We start from the raw sequence: 26,140 nt of genomic DNA, 5'->3' as shown, positions 1-26,140 counted from the left end.
GTATATAGCACTGTTTCTGCAATGGGACTATAACAAATAGAATGAATGTAGGATCTCTCAGCACACAGTGCAGCACCAGCAATATGTGTTAAGCGATCTGTCACTGCCTGTGTTCTCAATAGAGAAAACATGGGTGATTACTATATTTTGACTGCATGCACAAGGCCGCACATCACTGTCACCTGGGGCCATACACAGCAATCCGTGCTTCATTTCATTTTAGAAATAGGGCTGAAATCATCCCTTGTGTATGCCCCATTAGCAGTGGCGGGTTTTACCTATGGGCTGCAGGGCTGCAGCCACCCCAGGTAAAATCCGCCACTGTGTGAAGTCAGATGCAGTCTGTGAGACTGCACTGGCTTCACTTCCTATTGGAAGTCAGACCTGCCAGTTACCCAAGGCAGTCCCGTTGGGAGGTGTTCCCTCCCTCCGGGATGCCTCTATGGACTGCTGTTGCTGCAGCCCATAAAAAACATGTTCGGCGCATGCGCAATACCGAGGACAGTACTGCGTATGCGCCGGACCCGGGAAGTGAATATGCTTCTATGGACTGTTGCAGAAGCAGTCCATAGAGGCTGTCAGCGCATACGCAGTACCAGAGAAGCTACCGCACATGTGCCGGTCCTGCAACCATGACAGTGGTCGGGACCAGCACCAGGTACTAGCAGGCACCTGTGTCAGGAACCGGCAGTGGAGGTGTGCCAATGGCAGCCCCCTCTTCCACATAGGTAAGAGCCACCACTGCCCTGAGCAGGAGAAAAACTGGGAGATTTTGGCTAATCTAGGATATTTTGACTAGTCAAAATCTCCTGCCAAAATCTCACTGTGTGTACACCCCTTAAGAAAGCATACGGTACCTGTAGCTTACAAGGTGGCATTACATGAATTCTTAGATATTCTATTGTCTAAATACTTCTATAAACATACTGTAAGTTTATACAGCACATTTACCATATATGATTTGGAAAGAGGCTGTACAGTATATTACATTAAACATTATACCCTGCTCTGGAGGAGTAAAGATTGGAAACTGCAAAGGCTTTAACAGTACTTACAATCGATCCTTCAATCAATTTTAGGTATATTTTAAATTCAGGAACATGTACTTGTTTGTGGTCATGGATAGGAGCTATAAACACTGGCATAAAATGCGTATAGTTTGCTTTTTAAAACATATCTATATTTTGATGTGATCATTTATATGAAAACTTGCCTAAGCTCTTTTAAGATGCAAATCAGGAAACTACGTAACAGGACTGTGTGTTGTAGACACAAAGGGTTACTAACACAAGCGGACATGAGTGTCACAAAGTACAGCTGCATCATTGTCACCAGTATAGTCAGAGCTCTGGGGGATGTCTCTGCATCCAGCCCCTTCTTTACTGTCATTCTCCCACAGATGATACTAAAGAGATCTTTTACTGTTAAAAAGGACATATTCTTTATGTATTTCTCACAATGCAAACCATATATCAGCCTTATAATGGCAATAGTGACCCATGGGCCCATTTGCTATCTCAAATAGAATAAAAATGAAAAGGACATTATGCTTAAACATTATATATATATTGAATTGCCACTGTCTGTCTTGTAGATGTGTACAACTTTACGAAAACATAATTATGTAAACCTTTAATGGCTGGCATGAAAACTGAAGCCAGGTAAATACTAGGTAATATGCCACCGGTCGGACGGATCGGACTGGCATGTCGCGTATATTGGTCAGTGTGTATGTGTACAGTGTACTGTGCAACATTGCTAGCAACATCATGCATGTTAATGCAGAAAGAAACAGTTATCGCTCCATCCTTCATTAGCAGTGTGTACGGTATAAATGGGCTGATGGGGATATCAGAACAACTCCCCGATGCTCCAATGTGTACTCAGATTCACATCTTTCTGGATGTTTGTTGAAAGAATCCAAAGAAAAACAACTGTGTGCCGCTAATTACAGAGTAAAGCCCAAAGCACACTAGACGATATCACAGATTCCTAGGTAGACGGTATACGCATACACACTGATTGATATTGTTAACGTTATCTTTCAGTGAGTTCATCTGTCCCTGGACCATACTTGCAGTTGGTGATGATATAGTCAATATTGAGCTTCATGTACATATGATGGAGGACATTGTTCATGACCCACAAGAGGGACCATCGCAAAGTGATATAAATGATATATTGTAAACTATATTGGGTACTTGTTTCCTAGCACGGCGCCCATCGCATCGTATACCATTACACAAAATAAGATATACAATGGTATGCGATGCGAAACGATATTGTACAATAAAATATTGCATCTCATCGTATGCCATGCAATGGCATAGGATGTGATCGTATACGATTTTTGATTGTACAAGCACCCTGATGGGTCCTTACAATGTTAAATGGCCCCACATAGTCAAAGCCACCCCCAGGATCAACGCCAACCCGAAGCATGGCGAGCGCAATGAGTCCGTGTCCCCTCATGGGGCTCGCTGCACTCGCCACGCTTCAGGCTTAGTGGTTCGCTGCGCTCGCCACACTATCTAAAATCAACTCCACGCCGTCGTGGATAGTGGGAGTATGAAAACGTCGCAGAACGCATTCTGGCTTCGCTCGCCACGCTTCGGGTTGGCATTGATAGTGGGGGTGGCGTTGCCAATAGGGGTGCATTTAACATTAAAAGCACCCATCAGGGTGCTTGTACAATAAAAATCAAAAAGTCGCATCGCATGCCGCTATATTGCATGCGATGCCATGCGATTGTATAAGATGTAATACAATCAAAATCGGGGGCGCCGTGCTAGGAAACAAGTACCCTATATTGTTATCATTCATATCGTTAATTAAATATCTTCTAGTGCAGTGGTTTACAACCCTGGTTCTCAAGTACTAGCAACAGAGCACGTTTTTCAGGTCTCCACACAGAATCACAAGTGACATTTTTAAAATGTATCCAGTGCACCTGTGCAGCTGCTGGGTGACGTACACTGTTCGGGTACTTGAGGGCTGAAGTTGGGAACCACTGATCTAGTGTGCATGGGGCTCTAGAGACTTGTCTGATGTAGTACTGTCCTTATTCTAGGTTTTGGGCTCTACATCTCTCATTATTTGTACTGTATGTAAAACAACTAGCTGCAAGCTTATTAACAATCAAGGGGAGAAGGAAAGACTAGGCTTGTCGTTATTGTGGTGCACCGTAAGGAGGTATTTTATATAAAATATAACTTTTATTCAATTATTCACTTAAAAAGCGACATATAAAACCAAAGACATACAAAATAGACAATTAACACAAAAGTTTTAAAATTGAGGAAAAGATCCCTCACGTAGTGAGACCCCAATGTCTCAGTATCCTGTGGTTTTTGTTTGTCACAGCAGTGCGTCTTACTATATAGGGAGTAGTCTGCAGACCTGAACAGATCAGTGAATTCTACCCATGTGATAGTGTTATATCTGAGTAGCCTTTAAGTTACAATGATGAGTACTAATCCTCTAATTGCTAGGGTACTCCAACACTAGTTGTTTTAAATATGGTTATAGTGGGGAGATATAGTGATCTGATAGGTCTAGGCCTGCCGAGTTTTTAGGACTGATGAAGCGAGCAGCGACACGCACGTTGACCGTGTCCACCTAGTGACTGCACCCCATTGTCCTCCTTTATGATTTGTCATTGAACATTGTTTTGTCACAACAGTGTGCGCAGCCCTCCGGCACTGTCCAGTGGGCGGTGAAGGCACATGGTTCATTGTCAAACTGTGCCTCCCCTCCCCCCCATTCCACCTATGTCCAGATACAAATGGTGAATACTTACCTAGTTCTGCAGATTAGGGACAATTACACCCGCCGTCAGACCGAAGGCGTTACCCCGCTGGTGCCAGGACATCTGTCAGCATCAAGGGTGCACTGTAACCCGGATCTGTCGGAGGTGACAGTACTAGTATTCTAGTATTGTTTAGGGTATTGCAAGTGTGCACTTATATAGAGAGACCGCAAGCATTTAACCCCGATGACGCTAATTCATTCTATGTGCATCATGAATATGCTATAAAATTGGGATCTCTGATTTATCTATAACTCAGTCTGTTGGAAGGTCAGCTGGGTGGCACCTATGAATTGATAAGGTGATATATTCACCACACCAGCTGATTACCCTCCAGACAGTTATATCATCACCTAACACTACCTATTACCCAAACAGAGAGACCATTAGCATTTAACCCCTCTGATGCTAATTCATTCTATGTGCACCATGAATATGCTACAAATTTGGATCTCTTGATTTATCTATAACTCAGTCAGTTGGAAGGTCAGCTGGGTGGCACCTGTGAATTAAAAAGGTGATATATTCACCACACCAGCTGATTACCCTCCAGACAGTTATACTGACATCTAGCACACATGTAATACTGCCTCTAAAAACTCGGCAGACCTAGACCTATCAGATCACTATATCTCCCCACTATAACCATATTTAAAACAACTAGTGTTGGAGTACCCTAGCAATTAGAGGATTAGTACTCATCATTGTAACTTAAAGGCTACTCAGATATAACACTATCACATGGGTAGAATTCACTGATCTGTTCAGGTCTGCAGACTACTCCCTATATAGTAAGACGCACTGCTGTGACAAACAAAAACCACAGGATACTGTGACATTGGGGTCTCACTACGTGAGGAATCTTTTCCTCAATTTTAAAACTTTTGTGTTAATTGTCTATTTTGTATGTCTTTGGTTTTATATGTCGCTTTTTAAGTGAATAATTGAATAAAAGTTATATTTTATATAAAATACCTCCTTACGGTGCACCACAATAACGACAAGCCCAGTCTTTCCTTCTCCCCTTGATGTATTCAAATTTCTTGTCAAAAAGTAGCACACCCCGCCTATATCACTGATTTAAGTGTAATAAATACTGGGGGCCTCTTCTGATATTTACATTATCAGTACCTAGTGCGACGAGCCCAACTTTGTCTTTTTGTAAGCTTAATAACCATCATTTATGATTCTTGTAGATGTGTGAAAAAAATGTACTTACATATTTGGATGATAACTTTAGAGCATAGCAACAGTAAAAAAGGTAGGTGTTGCTTGGAAACTACTGAAAATAGGTTGCACAGTAGATTGTAATTATAATGTGTCCAGGGGCGGATTGGCCCACCGGGAAACCGGGCTGTTTCCCGGTGGGCCGGCATATTTTTAGGGTAAAGGGCCGCCTCCTTAACAGGGCCGGCCGCGGCATCTCCGTGCATTTTGCCCTGTTTAAAGATGGCCGCGGCCGGCCTCATAGTGTTCCACAGTCAAAATGGCCGCGGGAGGGCTGGTGCGCATGCGCGCGCACACGCAGCTACTCCCGCGGTTTAGACAGAGCCAGGCTTCCTGCTCTGGCTCTGCCCACGTGATCCAGCCATCCCAGCAGCGCGCAGGATTGCTGCTGGGCTGGATCCGATGGGCGGCAGCGGCAGGCGGCAGGCGGCAGCAGCTAGCAGCACAGTACCCAGCGCACGCAGTGGAGGAGCAGCCAGGTCCCAGGTTAAAAACAAGCTATTAGTGATGTGGCACTGGAAGAATTTATATTTATCTATCTATATATATATATATATATATATATATATACATACTATATATATATATATACTATATATATATATATATACACTATACATATTTATATATATATATATACATATATATATATATATCGAAAAGGACCACACTATGCGCACAATGATACTTGAGGGAGCTGCTACCCTGATAGGGTCCCCTGTTAGATGGGACCCGGTACAGAAATGGGAAAGAAAGGGGGGTTTCAGGGTGCGCTTATGGGCGTATTGAAACACTTGTTGTGATTGTACATCATTTGTATAAAAAGATATAATTTTTATTGTGATTCACTGTAATTGTACCAAACCTTTATTGTACACTGCTATGCCCTTAGGGCAGTTTTATATTAAATTGTTTTACTTACCTGAAAGATTCTGTTCAATCAGGAAAGGTTAAGCGCACCCTGAAACCCCCCTTTCTTTCCCATATATATATATATATATATTTTATATATATATATATATATAAAGGAAGAAATATGCGGCACTCAGGAGTCTTCATGAAAAAGGTTGAGTTTATTCCAACATGTTTCGGGAGTTGATACTCCCGTCGTCAGGGATAAGTTACAAGTGCACACAAACCAAACTTTATTCATCACACTCAGTACCTCCACCAATGAGCAACGTACACCAATCAGTCTGAACACCTGTGCTCACCTGTGAGTCAAGACTTAATCATCAAGCCCATAGGGAGAACAGGGGCCAGACCAATCAGTTTAACTAATTCAACTCACAGTAACCGTGCAAAAAAAATATAATATAACATTAAAAAAATATATATATAAAAAAATATATATACACCAAACCATAACCAAATTATATAACAAGTATTTAGAAATATATATACAAAAAATTGCTGCGCAGCAGAGATAAATCCACAAACAGGTATACATAACAAGTAACAAATAATGAAGGTTGAAAAAGAATTGTTTATTTGTATGACAAAGTCAGGTTGCCGCTGGCAGCCTGCTAATGTTAAATATCCATTAATTGCTGAAATATATTAAAAGATCACATATATTATAAGAAGTTTATTTAAGAAGTTAATTTTTACTTTTTACTTAATCATATTTTGTTTTATAAAAAGCAGTGCATCCCTAATTTTTCATTTAGACCCCGTGGAGCCAGGGTATCTAATTTCATTATCCACTTGCTCTCACAGCGGAGTAGTAACTTTCCCCTGTTGCCACCTCTCCTTAAGGGGGGGATATGGTCGATAATCTTAGTGCGTAAACTAGAAACTGAATGTCCTGCATCCAAAAAATGCCTGGGCACAGGCATATCAGTATAAAAGCCAGTCAAAAGCGCTGATCTAATAGTGGTCCTATGGTTGGCCATACGTTCCCTAAAACTTGTTTCAGTTTTGCCAACATAAGCATATCCACACGGGCAGTACAAAAGATATACAATAAATTTTGACGTGCAAGTGAGGACATGTCTTATGCTGTATTTTTTACCGCTGTACGGGTGCATGAGTTTTGTCTTTAACTAGAAACGAATGCCTTGATAAATCCCCCATTGAAAATCAACCACAGACTATCATTCCGTGGGTTAATCAGTATACTAACACTAGTCCCACTCTGAGTAAATTTGTAAAGAGGGTTTGGCCCATTGTAAATACTGACAGGAATCTGCCGACATTACATAATGTACGCTTGATGCCGGCATATTCGAGGGCCCCTAACCTGCGTGATCGGTTGGTCAAACTAGATGTGTCTGATTTGACCAAGCCAGCGAAACCAGCACATTTTATGACTAAATCCCCGGGCTGTTACCGCTGCACGGGATGTATTACGTGTAATTCTTTGCTGGTAGGTAAATATTTCATGCACCCGTACAGCGGTAAAAAATACAGCATAAGACATGTCCTCACTTGCACGTCAAAATTTATTGTATATCTTTTGTACTGCCCGTGTGGATATGCTTATGTTGGCAAAACTGAAACAAGTTTTAGGGAACGTATGGCCAACCATAGGACCACTATTAGATCAGCGCTTTTGACTGGTAATACTGATATGCCTGTGCCCAGGCATTTTTTGGATGCAGGACATTCAGTTTCTAGTTTACGCACTAAGATTATCGACCATATCCCCCCCTTAAGGAGAGGTGGCAACAGGGGAAAGTTACTACTCCGCTGTGAGAGCAAGTGGATAATGAAATTAGATACCCTGGCTCCACGGGGTCTAAATGAAAAATTAGGGATGCACTGCTTTTTATAAAACAAAATATGATTAAGTAAAAAGTAAAAATTAACTTCTTAAATAAACTTCTTATAATATATGTGATCTTTTAATATATTTCAGCAATTAATGGATATTTAACATTAGCAGGTTGCCAGCGGCAACCTGACTTTGTCATACAAATAAACAATTCTTTTTCAACCTTCATTATTTGTTACTTGTTATGTATACCTGTTTGTGGATTTATCTCTGTTGCGCAGCAATTTTTTGTATATATATTTCTAAATACTTGTTATATAATTTGGTTATGGTTTGGTGTATATATATTTTTTTATATATATATTTTTTTAATGTTATATTATATTTTTTTTGCACGGTTACTGTGAGTTGAATTAGTTAAACTGATTGGTCTAGCCCCTGTTCTCCCTATGGGCTTGATGATTAAGTCTTGACTCACAGGTGAGCACAGGTGTTCAGACTGATTGGTGTACGTTGCTCATTGGTGGAGGTACTGAGTGTGATGAATAAAGTTTGGTTTGTGTGCACTTGTAACTTATCCCTGACGACGGGAGTATCAACTCCCGAAACATGTTGGAATAAACTCAACCTTTTTCATGAAGACTCCTGAGTGCCGCATATTTCTTCCTTTATATATGGACATACCGTTCAATGAGGGCACCTGAGCACTTGGTTCAAGCTGAACATTGGGAGTGCCGGATACTGCAACTATCTATATATATATATATATATATTTATTTATCGGGATCCCGGGATTTGGCCCCCAAATGCGCAGTCTAATGCCGGGCAGCGTCTGAGCACACGCTCAGGCACTCCCCGGCTTCTCCCATACGCGGCAGAGCAGCGTAAGATGGTCGACAGTCATTAGGTCGACACTATTGGGTCGACATGCTAGAAGGTCGACAGGTGTCTAGGTCAACATGGCAGAAGGTCGTCATGAGTCTAGTTTGACAGGGGACAAGGTCGACAGCTGTCTAGGTTGACAAATGCGTTAGGTCGACATGGGTTAGGTCTACATGGGGTTTTTCACAGTTTTTTGAGCTGACATGTGCCGACAGGTGGTATTTCATGCCCTACCATCCACCAGGGCGTGGTGGATGAATAAAAAACACAGTGACCAAAGCATGGCGAGCGCAGCGAGCCATTTGACGGGACGCGGTGCACTTAAAACAGTGTCCATGTCGACTGTGTCGACATTCGGGTAAAAAAAAAAACCCAGTGAAAAACACCATGTCGACCTTAGTCACGTCGACCTAGACACCTGTCGACCGTGTCCCCTGTCGACCTAGACTCATGTCGACCTTCTGCCATGTTGACCTAGACCCAAAATAAACAGCAGCCGGGGACTGTCTGACAGGCGGCCACAGGAGGAGGGTAAAAACAAGGCACTGGTGCACTGGTGCTGGCAGAATTAATAATTTGTGGCCTCAATATATATATATATATATTTTTTTTTTCATCTCCATAGTAACCGGACTCCTGCATTCTGATCAGAACTGTGATGCATTTCCTGTGACTCGTCTTCTGGAGAAAGCCTGCTGGGAGAGGGGCGGCGCTGAGCGGAGGTCAGGTGAGAGCGACTTCCGCCTGTGTCTGCGTTAACAGTGAGGCTGACTGCCGGTTTTTTCAATGGCGGACGGAGATCTGCATGCACGGACTTTCTGTCAGGTACAGGGTTAACCGGAGGGTGGGCGGGATTTTTGTGGTGTATATATATGTCTTTTGTGTATTGTATTGTATAATAAGACAAATCAAACATACCTTATATAACAGTGCTTAGGTGCGTGCAGGAGCTCCCGGTACTGGGGTGGGCAGGCGGCGTCTGACATCACTACCGGTGTGATGCGTCATGTGGGGAAACTCTCCCAGCGCCTTAGGTTGCTGGGCAGCGCTCCCGGCATCTTGGGTTGCCAGGCAATGCTCCCAGTGCATGGAAGTTGCTGCCTGGGATGAAGTTTTGTGTCCCCACCCCCTTAATGGGCATCATGGTGTGTGGCATATGTATAATGGGCATCATGGTGTGTGGCATATGTATAATGGGCATCATGGTGTGTGGCATATGTATAATGGGCATCACGGTCTGTGACATATGTATAATGGGCATCACGTTGTGTGGCATATGTATAATGGGCATCACAGTGTGTGGCATATGTATAATGGGAATCACTGTCTCCCCTCTCTGCATCCTCCACCACTTTGTGACTCCCCTGCTTGCATCCTCTGCCACTCTGCATTCCCCCTCCTACCCGGCATCCTGTGCCACCATGCCCCCCTCACACTCTGCGTCCTGTGTCACCCTGTGTAAGTCCTCCATCCCTTCGTTCTCAGCCACCCTGCATCTCCCCTCCCAGCATTCTACGCCACCCTCCGACCCCCTCCCTCCCTGCATCCTCTTCCACCCTGCCACTCTACTTTCACCCCTAGTCACCCCCTTTTCACCCTTCATTACCAACCCTTCTCACCCTGCACCAACCCCCTCTCACCCTGTGTCTTCTCATTCTGTTGCATGATGTGAACTTTAGCTTTTTTTTTTTAACTCATTCTGTGTGGCATTTTGTGAATTTTGGATTTTTCCATGTGTCATAATGTGAATATTGGCTCATACTGTGTGGCATAAGGTGTACAGGTTTTTCGATAGAAAAAATAGCCCTCTTCTTATGGTGCATAATGTGTTCAAGGGTGGTGGCCCATACTCAAAGTCCCACAGGGTGGGGACGGGACGGACAGTTGGGGAGACCCCCCCTTCTGTCTCTATCTCCCCAGCCCCACAGGCTGCAGAATAGACCCTGTACGCATGCGCCTATTCTGCAGCCTGAGGGGCTGGGGACATAGCCAGCAGCTCAGAGAGCCACTAGCCATGCCTCCACAGCAGAAAAAAAGGGTGTGGCCTCATTGGAATAGACCACACCCCCATATTGATAGGCCACACCCCCAAAAAACTGGCGCGCCTACGGCGCGCAGCAACCCCCGCCCCCCCCCTCCCCCCCCCCTTTAGGGCTGTTTAAAGATATTTCCCGGGCTGGTTTAAATTCCCAATCCGCCCCTGAATGTGTCCCACATTATCAGTGTATAGGTTCACTTGTGACAGTGTACTCTCTCATAGAGTATCGTTAAGTAATATTCCACGTTATGAAGTTATTATGGACTGATCACAGTTATGTTATCCCAGAACGTTTCCTGCGAACAGAGGCGTAGGGAGGGCGGAGCCACCGGAGCTTATGCTCCAGGCGCCGATTGGTTGAATGGCGCCGACGGCCTGACCCCCTCTGCAAATGATCCCTGCAATCATGTTACTAATAACGGCGGGCAGCGTGCGCGGTGGCTGCCCTGCCCGGCGCCTGCCTCCTGCCCTACTCACCCAGCGATCCCTGCCGCCAGTGGCGGATTGGCCACTGAAATTACCGGAGGCCGCCCGCACAGGAGGCCACTGTATGTCCAGCCTGTCTTCTTACATTCTAAAAAAATTGTTTAAAACTCGCAGGAGCCATTGCGGCGGGGAGCGGCGCCTCAGGGGCTCAGAGACCCTGCGGCCCTGCAAAGATGGCCATCGCTTTATTGGAGATAGATGCTAGAGGTGCTCCTGCACCTCTAGTGTCTGATAGGGGAGCGCAGGTCACCCAGCACTTCCCGGAAGTGCGCAGTGCGCACCCCTGGGAAAGAGCAGCTGACACCCCCTGACTGTGGCGTAGCTATGTGCCCGCAGACCAGTGGCGGTGGCTTGAAGCAGGCCAGCCCTGGTAGAGTCTGCAGGGAGCTGCTGAAGAGATTGGCCGGCACTTTGCATCCCCGCTGCTGTGCAGTGACTACCGGGTGCCGCTCCCTGCGCCTGTCACACTTTGTGACCAGTAGGAGTGCCGGCACCATGAGCGGTGTTAGGGGGCCCTTCCTTCTCCTCACTGCCCCCCCCTCCTTCCCTCCCCCCTTCCCTCATAGCTGAAGCCCAGCATGGTATTCTATGCTCTGCAGAGCATGGGGCACACGTGACTGTGTGCACTGGAGGAGCCAGCAGGCATGGGCAGGGGAGCAGCCTGCAGCACTTCAGCCAGCAACACCAGCACAATACAGGTATGTGATGTGTGCTGGGGAGTGCCATGTTAATGTTTTCTGGGGAGGGGGGGACATGATAATGTGTGCTGAGGAGGGGAGGCATGATAATGTGTGTTGGGGGTGGGGAGTGACATGTTAATATGTGCTGGGGGAAGGGGTGGGAGTAACATATTAATGTGTACTGGGATGGATGGGGTTAGTGTCATATAAGCAATGTGTATTGCAGACTGGGTTTTCTGCTTTAATAACTTTGTGTGTGGGGTTGGTGTTGCAGTGGTAGAGTAATGTAGCATGGGCGGGGAGAGGGGTGCAGGTTAGCACCAGTAGTATAATGTATGTAGGCAGTGGAGTGCAGGGAACCAGCAGTGTAGAGTGTGGGGAGGTTTGCTGCAGGGTAGCAGCAATAGTGTATGTGCATCGAGTGGGGTGCAGGGTAGCAGCGGTAGTGATGCATTTGCGGGGACCGGCGTGTAGGGTAGGAGGTGTAGTGTAGCAGCGTTAGTGTAAAATGTGTGGGGAGGGGATGTAGGGTAGTGGCGGTAGTAAAGTGTGCGCAGGGTAGCAGCAGTAGTCTAGTGTGTGCAGGGTAGCATCAGCAGTATAGTTGAGGTGCACGGTAGCAGTAGTACTGTGTTCTGAGAGTGGTGTGCAGGGTAATGGTGGTAGTATAGTGTGTGCAGGGTAGCGGTGGTAGTATAGTGTGCGGGAGGGGGTGCAGGGTAGCATCAGCAGTATAGTGTGTGGTGCATGGTAGCAGCAGTAGTGTGTTCTGAGAGTGGTGTGCAGGGTAATAGCGTGTACGGGGACAGGGGTATAGGGTAGGAGGTGTAGTGTAGCAGTGGTAGTGTAGAATGTGCGGGGAGGGGATGTAGGGTAGTGGCGGAAGTATAGTGTGCGCAGGGTAACAGCAGTAGTCTAGTGTGTGCAGGGTAGCAGCAGTAATATAGTGTGGGGTGCAGGGTAGCGGTGGTAGTGTAGTGTATGGGGAGGGGTTGCCGGGTATAAGTGATAGTGTTGTATGTGCGGGGAGAGGGTGCAGGGTAGCTGCAGTAGTGTAGTATGTGCAGGGAGAGGGTGCAGGGTAGCGGCAGTAGTGTAGTATGTGCAGGGATGGGGGTGCAAAGTCTTTATTTTTAAAATGTCAATGGGGCATGGGCGCCAAACTGTCTAGAAGCCCTGCTTGTTTTACCAAAATGTCATTTTTTGCAGGTGGGAGCAAAATTTATCGTTACGCCATTGCCTCCTGGGCAACGTGCATGTAACGCTCCCTGAGCAACAAGCAACATACTCTCCCTGGTCAACGAGCTGTAACACCCCTTGGCTATTGTGCAAATAATTCCCCTGGGAAACGAGCATGTAACTTCCCCTGGACCATGAGCAAGTTAGCACCCCCCCCCCTTCCTGGCAACAATCAAGAAACCCCTTGTATTGAGCAGGAAAACCCTGGCAACAAGCATGTAACTCCTGGCAGCGAGCATGTAGGTAACATGTAACAGCTATGTTTCATAATATGTAAAGGGTATTATGGTTTGTGGTATAATATGTCATAGGCCTTACGGTGTGTGACATAATATGTATTATGCATTACGACGTGTGTTGTATAAGATGTAATAGGCAGTTCAGTATCGCAAGTAGAAATAGACTGCAGCACAATTTATTTCTACTACATCGCAGGAGGGCTATGCAGCGTGGCCAACGCTTCACCCCCCTTCCCCGGCAGCCGATGCTTTAGTATGGTCTGTCAACAATGTCTATAGGTATAGTGAGGTAGGAATACCGGCTACTGTTATGCTGGCCCCGCCCATTTTTGATTTGGTGCCACCATGAGACCACTTCCAGAAATTTTCCAGGGCCACTTTTAGTCCCCAATCCGCCCCTGCCTGCCGCCAAGCGCACCGTCCGGGCGGCTTACTCACTCCAGTCTTCTGTAATCACTAAAGTGCTGCTGCTGCTGCTCGGTCCGGCTTCCGGGCAGCGCAGCAGGACACTCCAGACTTCTCCCGGAGTCACCTGCCTCTACTATTATTCAAGGTGAATTATTCTTACAAATAATTAATGATATTAGATAGTAATAAACTTGGGGTTTGGGGGATTCGTGGGGCCCAGGGGAGGGGGGAGGGGTCGTGGGGGAGGGTGAATCTCTGGCTTCTGCTGCCACCCTGCAGTGCTGTATATAGCTTTATCTATTATATATTTTTATTTATTTACAGCTGTCAGCATCTTATATAGCGCAGCAGATTCCGTTACAGTGTCTTATATAGCGCAGCAGATTCCGTTACAGCGTCTTGTATAGCGCAGCAGATTCCGTTACAGCATCTTATATAGCGCAGCAGATTCCGTTACAGCATCTTATATAGCGCAGCAGATTCCGTTGCAGCGTCTTATATAGCGCAGCAGATTCCGTTACAGCGTCTTATAGAGCGCAGCAGATTCCGTTACAGCGTCTTATAGAGCGCAGCAGATTCCGTTACAGTTTCTTATATAGCGCAGCAGATTCCGTTACAGTTTCTTATATAGCGCAGCAGATTCCGTTACAGTGTCTTATATAGCGGAGCAGATTCCGTTACAGCGTCTTATATAGCGCAGCAGATTCCGTTACAGCGTCTTATATAGCACAGCAGATTCCGTTACAGTTTCTTATATAGCGCAGAAGATTCCGTTAGTTTCTTATATAGCTCAGCAGATTCCGTTACAGTTTCTTATATAACGTAGCAGATTCCGTTACAGTGTCTTATATTGCGCAGCAGATTCCATTACAGTGTCTTATATAGCGCAGCAGATTCCATTACAGCGTCTTATATAGGGCAGCAGATTCCGTTACAGTTTCTTATATAGCGCAGCAGATTCCGTTACAGTGTCTTATATAGCGCAGCAGATTCCGTTACAGTGTCTTATATAGCGCAGCGGATTCCGTTACAGCGTCTTGTATAGGGCAGCAGATTCCGTTACAGTGTCTTATATAGCGCAGCAGATTCCATTACAGCGTCTTATATAGGGCAGCAGATTCCGTTACAGTTTCTTATATAGCGCAGCAGATTCCGTTCCAGTGTCTTGTATAGCGCAGCAGATTCCGTTACAACACCTTATATAGCGCAGCAAATTCCGTTACAGCGTCTTATATAGCGCAGCAGATTCCGTTACAGTGTCTTATATAGCGCAGCAGATTCCGTTACAGTGTCTTATATAGCGCAACAGTGTCTTATATAGCGCAGCAGATTCCGATAGTGTCTTATATATTTGAAATGATGAAAGCCACGCCCCCAATTCATTAGCGGGGGGGCGCGAAATATGCCCTTGCTCCGGGCACCATGGCACCTAGCTACACCGCTGCCTGCGAATGCTTGAACTGTAAAGATCTGTGGTAATCACCCCCTGAATATCTGCTGTTGTGTTGGAGTACAGTATAGCAACGGCTAAGATCTGAGTTTTGCTTGAAGCTTTCCTGGAAGGACTGCCATTGTCTTTGCATAATGACTCTGTTTTGATAGTGTGCTGTCTTGTAGAATCCTTTTCAGTAATCCTCCATGTTATTACGTTTACATGTACTCAGGGCCGGCGACAGGGGGGGTCAAGGGGGACAAGTGTGACGGGCCCCAGCGATCTGAAGGGCCCCAGAGCTTCCATGCCCCGGCATGACCATTGCCTGTACTAGCTGGCCTGTCAGTGACCCTTGCGGCCCAGCCATCTACTGTGCACCATCTGTGTGTGGCTGAGTGTGACTGACTCACTGTGTGCCACTGCCATCTACTGTGTGTGCGCCCTGCCACTTGGCGCTCAGAGCCATCTACTCTGTGTGTGCGCACGGCCTGGGGCCGCAGACGCACAGCTGTGAAGTTCGCACCTGAAAGCAGGCTCTGGAGCAGTGAAAGGTTCAATGAGGCTCATGCAGAAGAGGGTTGTATGGATTTGGGATTAGGTGGGGCCCCAAAAATATCATTGTACAGGGCTCCAATATTTTTGTTGCTGGCCCTGCATGTACTGGGCACAATAAAGTTTATCCTACAATCTTCCTGGTCTCTCAGTGTGTGAACAAATTACCCACACGCCGCAAAAATGAAGAAGAAAATAAAATAAAATTTGCAAAGGTTTGGATTCTAATTCTCATAGATGTTAGCTGCTAGTCATGGCACAGCATGCAAATTTGCAGAAATAGATTCTCTATGCAAAATGACATATGCAAACACATTTGACTAAACTGGTACAGAAACATAAACCGAAAGCATGACCTACAAAGGCTGCTTTGTTTATGCTTCAATCTGGGACGGATTCAGGTCTGTGGGGGCCCTGGACAACAAAATTGTTGGGGTACCTATCAATAAAAGTCATATAATGGCAGTTATAAGAATAAAGTATAATTGATAAACCAGATTGTGTTCAATTCCTCAAGAAAGAAGATAAAGTATTTTTTGCAACCCAAAATGCATATCACACTTTACAAAAATGAACAGACATCATATATTACGAAAGGTAGCTCACAAAATATTAGTAGTTAAATACAGTTAGTTACCTAATGGAAAATAGTATATAGTGCTGTAGTGCTGAATGAATAATTCACAAATAACTGATATGTCCAGCGCCACGCAGCTCAAAGCTCGCTGCCAGCCATTCACACACACTGCAGGCGCCACTGAGGAAGAAGCTGAGACTGAGTGAAATGGCGCCACCTCATACCCTGCCAGTGGACGTCACAGAAATCCCAGCCGCAACAGTCGTGACTGTGGAATACGATGAGAGGCTGACAGTGACTTTAGCAGCACCTCGCAGGGCGGCGCTTTGCACCGGCTGTATAGTAGGGAATTGGAGACACAGCTAAATCATGCTGTGCTCCGATTCCAGTACCAGTGGTGTGGGCAATTCAGGGGGAGAGTGTGAGGCCCCTAATGTGTGGGGGCCCCGGGACACCCGCCCCTGTTGCCCCTCCTTGGATATGGCCATTGTTTCAATACAGCCCATTTTGTTCAACCAATATATTTGTTCTGCTGTAGATCAGTGATGGTCTCCTGTGGCCTCAGCTCAGGTGCAGGTGGTCTACCAATCTGTAATTGCTTTATGCCCCGCTGATCTTAACCTGCAGTCCAGATTGTATTCCTACATTAAGATGTGACACTTGAAAATTGTCACGTCGCACACGAGTGCTCTATGTAAACTTAAATGTTCAGAGAGACAATCAAATAATTATTGTCACCTACTTCCTATTCCTCACACTTATATGTTCTGACTACCCAGAATGTTATAACTCATACATCAAAGCAAATTATTGTTACCCCCTATTAATTACTTGACTTTCAATTTCACAATTATGCTAATGCCAATCACATGCCATCATTTCCTCTGGCCACTGTGCCCTGTCACTGCTTTTTTATTTGTTTTCTTTCTTTTCTGAGTCACAGCTGTTTCTCTCTAGTCTAAGGGCCTAATTCAGGTTGGTTTGCAAAATGGACAAAACCATTTGTCTTTAATGGACAAAACCATGTGCACTGCAGGTGGGGCAGATGTAACATGTGCAGAGAGAGTTACATTCGGGTGATGTGAAATCTAAATTGCAGTATAAAAATAATGCTGATAGTACTTACTCTGTACAGAAACAAAATAAATCCTTTCGCTCACCATGAAATGATTTAGAAACATAGAATTTGACGGCAGATAAGAACCACTTGGCCCATCTAGTCTGCCCCTTTTTTAAACATGTTACCTCAAATCATATTTGATCCTTATTTTTTTGTAAGGATATCAATATGCTTATCCCAAGCATGTTTAAATTGTACTACTGTATTTGCGTCTACCATCTCTGATGGTAGGCTATTCCACTATTCTACTACTCTTTCTGTGAAGTAATTCTTCCTCACATTTCCCCTGAATCATCCTCCCTCTAGTTTCAGTGCATGTCCTCGTGTTCTGTTGCTCTTCTTCCTGTGAAGAATGTCTCCCACCTGTACCTTGTTAAAACCCTTGATATATTTGAAAGTTTCTATCATGTCCCCCCTTTCCCTTCTCTGCTCTAAAGTATACATATTAAGATCTTTTAGTCTTTCCTGGTACATTTTGTGATGTAGGCCATGCACCATTTTAGTTGCCCTTCTTTGTACAGTCTCTAATGTATTTATATCCTTCTGGAGATATGGCCTCCAGAACTGAACACAATACTCTAGGTGAGGTCGTACCAATGACCTATACAGTGGCATTATTACTTCTTTCTTTCTGCTGCTGATACCTCTCCCTATGCAACCAAGCATCTGACTTGCCTTCTTCATTGCTTTGTTACATTGCTTACCTGCTTTTAAGTCCCCTGAAATAGTGACACTTACTGTAGATCCCTCTCTTCCTCAGTAGTTTCCATTATAGTGCCATTTATACTATATTTAGTATTTGGATTTCTGAGACCCAAGCGCATGATTTTGCCTTTTTTGGCATTAAACTGTAGTTGCCATGCTCTTGACCATTCCTCTAATCTACCTAGATCCTCAATCATTTGTTTTACCCCTCCTGGTGTGTCTACCCTGTTGCATACCTTTGTGTCATCTGCAAAAAAAGGCACATTTTACCCTCAATCCCATTTGCAATATCACCAACAAAGATATTAAAAAGCAGCGGTCCAAGTACAGATCCCTGGGGTACTCCACTTGTAACCTTTCCCTCCTTTGACTGTACTCCGTTTACTACAACTCTGTTTTCTGTCCTGCAACCACGCTCTTATTCATTCAACTATCTTAGAATCCAATCCCAAGCTTTCAAGTTTATTTAACAGTCTGCGATGTGGGACAGTGTCAAAAGCTTTACTTTCCACTGTATGCAGTCTGTGCGTAGCCCAGGATTTACTCGGTGTCTGAGATAGAAACAATCGGATCGGGGCTATAGCTGACATCACACATCTTCCCCTACACCTAGGCATGCCTGCTTTTTCCCTGACACTACCAAAATATGGCTGTTTACCACCCATTCTGTCATTCACCTTGCGTACGGCCAGGGATAAAAAAAATTATCAGGATTACATCACAGGGTGGCCTTACGAATGCGTACTATGGTCATATGCATGCACAGTCATTCAATAATCGCCGGCCTGCATAGTTGCTGGAGACACAGAAGGTGGAGATCTGGCTGGAGACACAGAAGGGGGCCTGCCTGGTGAGACAGAATGGGAGCTCTCTGGCTGGAGACACATAATCAGGGGTTGTCTGGTAAGACTGAATAGGGGCTGACTAGTTAGACATAAGGGAGGCTGACTGGTGAGACAGAGGGGCCAGCTGATGAAACACAAAGGGGCCTGACTGGAGAGAAAGAATGGGGGTGATGTATGGAAGGACAGAAGTGGGGCTGTATGGCGAGACAGGAGGGGGACTGCCTAGTGTGAAAGGAGGGGGACTAGCTGGCTGGAGACTCAGAATGTAGGGCTGTATGGTGAGACAGAATAGGGGTGTTGGATAGAAAGACAGAAGATGGACTGGATGTGAGACAGAAGGTAGGCTGCCTAGTGAGACAGACAAGGGACTAACTGGTGCAACAGAATGGGGCTGGCTGATCAAACAGAAAGAGGGTCTGGATTGAGAAAAGTGGCCTGGATGGAGATACAAAAAGGGGATAGGGGGCCTGGCAGGAGCAACAGAAGGGGGATTGCATGGTGGAAAAGAAATTGGTGCTGGCTACAGATCAGGAGCAGATCAAGGATAAAATGCCAGGGGGGGCACCATGATAAAAGAGGGTTTGGGTGGGGGAGGGGCGGTGTTAGTGGTGCCAGTGTACATGCTAAGAGAGCGGCAGAGAGAGGGTGTGAATGGAATTAAAAATAGGCCCTGGAATTTAAAGTACGCAGGCCCACCATGGCGACAAAAGTGAAGGATGTAGTTGTGCACGCGCCGAAGGCGCGCCCTGGGAAAGGGGGTGTGGCCACTCAACAGGGGGGCGTGACCTTGATTGTAATGTACCACGCCATATACAACTTCTACACATTATGCAACAAAATACTAGACCCCATTATACTTGCCCCTTACACATGATGCCAAATGGAATGAGCCAAAATTCACATAATGCCAAATTCGATTGAGCCAAAATTCACATAATGCCACATGGATTGTGACAGAATTCACATAATGCCACACGGATTAAGCCAAAATTCACAATACGCTTTATAAGCAGGGAAATTGTCTGCCAAAGGCGCGCATTAAACATTTACACCATAATGTCCGTTACACGTTAAGTTACACGCCATTATGTCCATTAAGTATTATGCCAAACACCATAATGCCTATTAGATATTATGCTACATAAGTGCTGCTTATCTACATGCTCATTGCCAAGGGTTTGATGCTTATTGCCAGAGGTTCCATGCTCTTTGCCATGTGGGATTACATGCTCATTGCCAAGGGGAAATACATGCTCGCGGCAAATGGGGGACAGCCGCCGCCAGGCAGAAGCGATAGCTACAGACAGTGGCAGAGCCTGGCTGTATTCAGGTCCCGGCTATTTGAAATAATACCCCTTTCACACCAGAAAATGCATTCCCAGGTTGGTCCCTTTTACACCAGCCTAGTCCCTGCATTTTCTGGTATGAGGGGGAGAGAAAACCATCCCTCCCCCCCTTTAACCAGTTATCTCATTTAACCGGTTATATCTTTGGAACCAACTGACCCATTTACATGAGACAAGTATCATATTGAAGAACTTTTGAATGGGCTTTGAATGATTTTGGTCCAGTGAAACTGGAATGTTTGGTACCAGAGTAATCTGCCCTCAAAGAACATGAACAGCCATGAAATTACATTTCAAAAATAAGAAAATCGGTTTATCCGCAATATATCTGAAACCGATTGACTGATATTGACCAGCCTGGTATCATATTGAAGGCCCAGCGATTTGGAATCAACCACAAGCTTCTTTGATGCCAGGGGAGGAACTGGCAGCCGTCGGAACAGGGTGGGAGTCGGAATTAACGGGTCCCATATTATCCTATGGGGAAAAACGTTACAGCTTTGCCAGGCGATATCTCCGGTTCCCAGGGAGCATATCCCCCCTGAATCCGCCAATGCTACAGATACAGAGGGGGGCTGAATGGAGCTGGAGATACAGAGAGAACAGAAAGGACCTACTTAGACAGAAGTGGGGGCTGCATGGTGAGGCAGGAGGGGTTGGCTGTCTGGTAAGACTGGACAGGGCATGCCTGGTGAGACAGAAGGGGGCTGGCTGATGAGACAGAAAGGAGGTTGGATGGAGATAAAGAAAGATGGGATAGATGTAAAGAAAGAAGGTGGTCTTGATAGAGACAAAATGTGGGGCTTGGGGGAGAGACATAAGGGGAGATGGCTGGTGAGACAGAAAGAGGGCTGGCCAGAGAGACAGAAAAGGGGTTGGCTGGAGAGACAGAAAAGGGGTTGGCTGGAGAGACAGAAGGGGGGCTGGCTGGAGAGAGAAGGAAGGGGGGCTGGTCAGAGAGAATGAACAGGGGCTGGTTGTAGATACATAGGGTGGTGCTGGATGGAGAAAGACAAGGGATTGGCTGACTGGAAAGATAGAAGAGAGGCTGTCTGATAGACAAAAGGTGGGTACTGGCTGGGGAGACAGAAGGGGTACTGGCTGATACAACAGAAGGAGCTGGATGGAGACAGGGCAGTATTCAATTACTTTAATCGCGCTGTGCAACAAATCCTGTTTAGGATTCGCTGTACAGTCGCCGTGTTCCGGAGGGCTGGAGCCTTCGCTGCCAGCCCTCGCTGACACAGTATTCAATGCCGCAAGGGCTCGCTGCCCCTGACGGCAAATGTTAACCCCTGCGGCGGACGCCTCAGGGAGCCGGGGGACGGCGGCAGGCAGGGAGATGGAAGTCTCCCTGTCTGCCCCAGAATGTATGTGGGTGGAAGGAGAGCTCCCTGGGACCCAGGCAGCACAAGCTGCCCCCCCCGGGAGAGCTAGCACGGGACCAGGTAGGAGCCGCTAACACTGCTCCCGGTCGTGCATATGTAATGAGCAGTGAATATATGAATATGTAATGAGCGGCTCTTGGCTCCCGGCCCCCTGCTGGCTGTTATGTGTAAAAAATATATATATATATTCATGTGCTGTAAGCACATGAATAAAAATAACATGCCACTTCACAGAATAAAATTCCTGATTTTTTACACCAAAAAAACAAACAAAAAAACATTATTTTAAAAGTTCACATTTCACTTCACCATGAAAAGATGGCGATTGCTACACGGTGATACACGGCGAAAATCACTTCGAAAGCAATTCGCCATCTTCTCATTGAATACACTCATGGCGAATCACATTGAAAAACCCATTGAAAAACCCACTGTTCGCAGACGTGAAAAGCGCACAAATAGCACAAAAAATAGACGTGAAAATAGCACAAATTCGCCATGAAACATGGCGAATTGGCCTCATTGAATACTGCCCACAGAAGTGGGTTCTGGCTGGTGAAACAAAAGGAGGATGCTGGGATAACAAAGAGGGGGCTGGCTGGAGCTGGAATGAGGAATGAGGATAAAGGGAACTGGGGATGTGGTTGGAAATTTTTATAAACTCGCAGAATTACTGGAAAATTACCAATAACTCCTCTGTCCTCCCAGCTGTGGTAAGGTGCATTCACTGTTGGGGCAACACAGTCCTTTTCACTCCTTCTTAAGAGGGAGGATGCGGGTGCACAGTCTGTTGGGTATGGGGAAAGAGGATTCTGCCTATTTTGTAAATCACAGGCCACACAATTCCAGATAGCAGGCCTGGATGGATGTGTTGTTATTAGGGTGGCCAATCCCAGGACTGTTGGGATTGGAATTTTCAAACCTGGGATTGGAATTTCTAATCCCGGGATTTGGGGATTAGACTGCACATGCGCAGTCTAATGCCGGGCAGCATCTGAGCACTCGTTCAGATGCTGCCCGGCTGTTTCAGATCCCCGGCCTGTGGGTCAGTTAGTGGTCACACTGCACAAGGCCGAACAAGTTAAACTAAAATGATTATGAGATGATATTGTAAATTATAGATATATAATTAATAGAAATATATATATTTGACATATTTAGATGAAGAGAGGCATCTAGATTAGCCTCTTAACTATGTGTAGCTAAATGTTAGTATGATTCAAGCAATTACTATTACAGTACATCATGTAAAATAAATACACATCAACATTTTTACTATTGTAATAAAAAGTTTCAACAAATGTCATCGACAACCCATCCAATCCACTCATAGATAAATTAAGTTATGTGTAATAATGTGGAATGACACAGGGAAAAATTATTGAATGCATGAAGAAACGGAGGTGCAAATGAGCATGAAAAGCAAAGACACAACTAAAATCTATCAGTCATTAGAAAGCAATCCTGACGCTTTTCAGTGCAAATTAATAGAAGCTTGTTCTATGCCAAATGATGGCTTATAAAGAGACTTATTACCAAGTTGTCGTGCAAGAAACGTCTCATGATGAGTAAAAGCAAAGAGCTCTCTCAAGACCTTTGATACCTTATTGTTGCGAAACATACTGATGGCTTTGGTCACATAAGGATTTATCTTCTGAATGTTCCAGTGAGCATTGTTGGGGTCTTCATTCGCAAGTGGCAAGAACATAATTTCACCATAAACCAGACACTCCTCTCAAGATTTGAAGGGAAAAAAAATATCAGAAGAGTTGTCCAAGAGCCAAGTACCACTTGTGGAGAGCTTCAGAAAGACCTGGAATAAGCAGGTATATTTGTGTCAAAGAAAACAATAAGTAATGGACTCAACCGCTATGGCCCATATGCAGGCTCGCCACACAAGACTCCATTACTAAAGAAAAGGTATATTCTAGCTTGTGTAAAGTTTGCTGCACAACATTTGGACAATATTGGGAGATTATAGTCTGGTCAGAGAGAAGTAGAAGTCTTTGGATGCCATAATACACACACCAGGTTTGGAGGATAAATGGCACTGCACATCAACCCAAAAACACCATACCAACAGTGAAGCTTGGAGGTGGGAACATCATGGTGAGGAGCTGTTTATGGTATTGGCATACTTTATACTACTGAAGGAAGGATGTATGGAAAAATTATTGTTAAAAATCTGCTGCCATCTGCTGCCATCTTCCAGGATGCTGAAAATGAAACTAAGATGGACATTTCAGCAATGATCCCAAATGCACAGTCAATAACACTCTCAATTGGTTTCAGAGAAAGAAAATGAAGCTGGTAGAATGGCCCAGCCAAACACCCGACTTCAGGGCCGGCGCCACCACTAGGCAGGTCTAGGCATTTGCCTAGGGCGTCGGCCACTGGAGGGCGGCAGTTTGCCCCTCGCCCCCCCATGCAAAGAGGGTACCTGCTGCGCTGTCTGGGGAGCAGGCAGGGGGGTCCATGCCGGCTTCTGACAGGAGCCTGCAGTGGTGTCTTTGCCGCGCGTGTACCTGTGGCACTGTGTATAAAGCTGGCGGCGGTGGGGGGTCCCTGCAGTGAATAAGAAATAACTAGTGCTATCCGCCGGGCTATGCGGCGGCGCGGGAAGCGCTGCCGGGTTTGAAAACACTGGCCGCACGCTGATTGGCTGAGATTCGGCCAATCAGCGTGCGGCCAGTGTTTTCAAACCCGGCAGCGCTTCACGCGCCGCCGCATAGCGCTAGTTATTTCTTATTCACTGCAGGTACCCCCCGCTGCCGCCAGCTTTATACACAGCGCCGCAGGTATACGCGCGGCAAGGACACCACTGCAGGCTCCTGTCAGACGCCAGCATGGACCCCCCTGCCCGCTCCCCAGATGGCGCAACAGGTACCCCCCACCCCCGGCACCGGGGCGCCCCCACCCCGACTTGCCTAGGGCGCTCCGGTGCCTTGCACCGGCCCTGCCCGACTTGAATCCAAGTAAAAATCTATAGAAAGAACTAAAGAACTAAAGATCAGAGTTTATAGAAGAGGCCCCACTGATACTTCAAGATGTAAAATTAAAGCCTTTTCGATTCTATTTTTGCAAATTCCATTTGAAGCTGGCTATTTTCTCCTTTCAATGAATATCCCAGAAACAACTCGTGCGAAGAGAAAATTGTTCACTCATATGGTTCTGGCGGCTAGAACCTGTATAAAAAAATAAATTAAAGCCTTTTGTACAAAGTATTGAATACATTTTAGTAAGTGTGTTCAATACTTTTTTCCTGTGTCATTTCACATTATGAAACTTTACTTCATTTATGGACATCTATGGCTTGATTTCTTTGCATGTGCGGGTTGTATGGTCTATTGCAGACATTTGGGGAAAACCATTACAATAGCCCCATTACAAAATATTTACTGAGAAAAATGTCAATATGTTCAATACTTATTTTACCAGCTGTAATGTATATATATTTTTGTGTACATTGTATGTTTGCAACATTTAATATAATCCAGGGGAGCTTTAAAAGAGGAGAGGGGCCGTCTGCAGGCTCTGATTGCACCATCTTGGGTGGTGCAGTCTAGTATTGTGCCAGATGCACATGCGCAAGTCTCTGAGAAAATGGTGCCAAGCACGGACCAATGGCAGATGTCCACGGTTGCCATTTTCACAGTGATCATGGCCACTGCGAGACTGATGAGAGATGAGTAAGATTAAATGGGTATATGGTATACATTGTGTGTAAACAGATTGAGCAGAATGAGTCAAATAGATTCATCAATCAGTTGATCAAATATGATTGCATCAATCCATAAATGTTTGATGCTTTACTGAGCCTAATCCCCCAACAAATAGATTCATGTCATGACATATGGTTAAAGAGGGTTGAACCACCTGACCTGACTTCTCCATTTGTTAAATAGTTGTTAAAGGAAGGATCATTGACCAAACAACACCCTTGTGGCACTTCTAAATATGCACATTGGTCACCGTCACTGGACATTTATCTGCAAATTATGTGATTTCATTGATTTCCTTTGATTAAACTATTGATTAAAACACTGCGTTTTAGAGTAGACAGTTACATAAACGGTCTATTAGTAATTAAAGTTTATTTTCAATTGTCAGTAAATCAGAAGCAATCAAAAAAGAATTGATATGAGCTACACCGCAGGGAGAAAGCATTTAAGCAATTACTGTGTGTTACGCATGGTGCCATTGACAACAAATTTGACATTGGTAAAACTGTTGTAGCTCGCTTTCTGTTCAGGTAAACATTGTCCATCCCATGCCTCCACCTCTCGATATTCGGTGTATGGACCCCAGTGTCTGGGTCCCTGAAGTTATAATGGTGGTTGACGCGCATTTGGGGGTACCCCACTGCTCCAATTCTTGCGTATTGTATGCACGCCAACAGTCTGAGTAGATGGTGGTACAGTACCTGGCTCCGTAACGCTGACTGACTATGCT

This window comes from Crinia signifera, chromosome 2, assembly GCF_055691185.1.
Source record: "Crinia signifera chromosome 2, ASM5569118v1, whole genome shotgun sequence".
Classification (NCBI taxonomy): domain Eukaryota; kingdom Metazoa; phylum Chordata; class Amphibia; order Anura; family Myobatrachidae; genus Crinia; species Crinia signifera.
The sequence above is the reverse complement of the archived record's forward strand: the minus strand, read 5'-3'. Positions refer to the sequence as shown.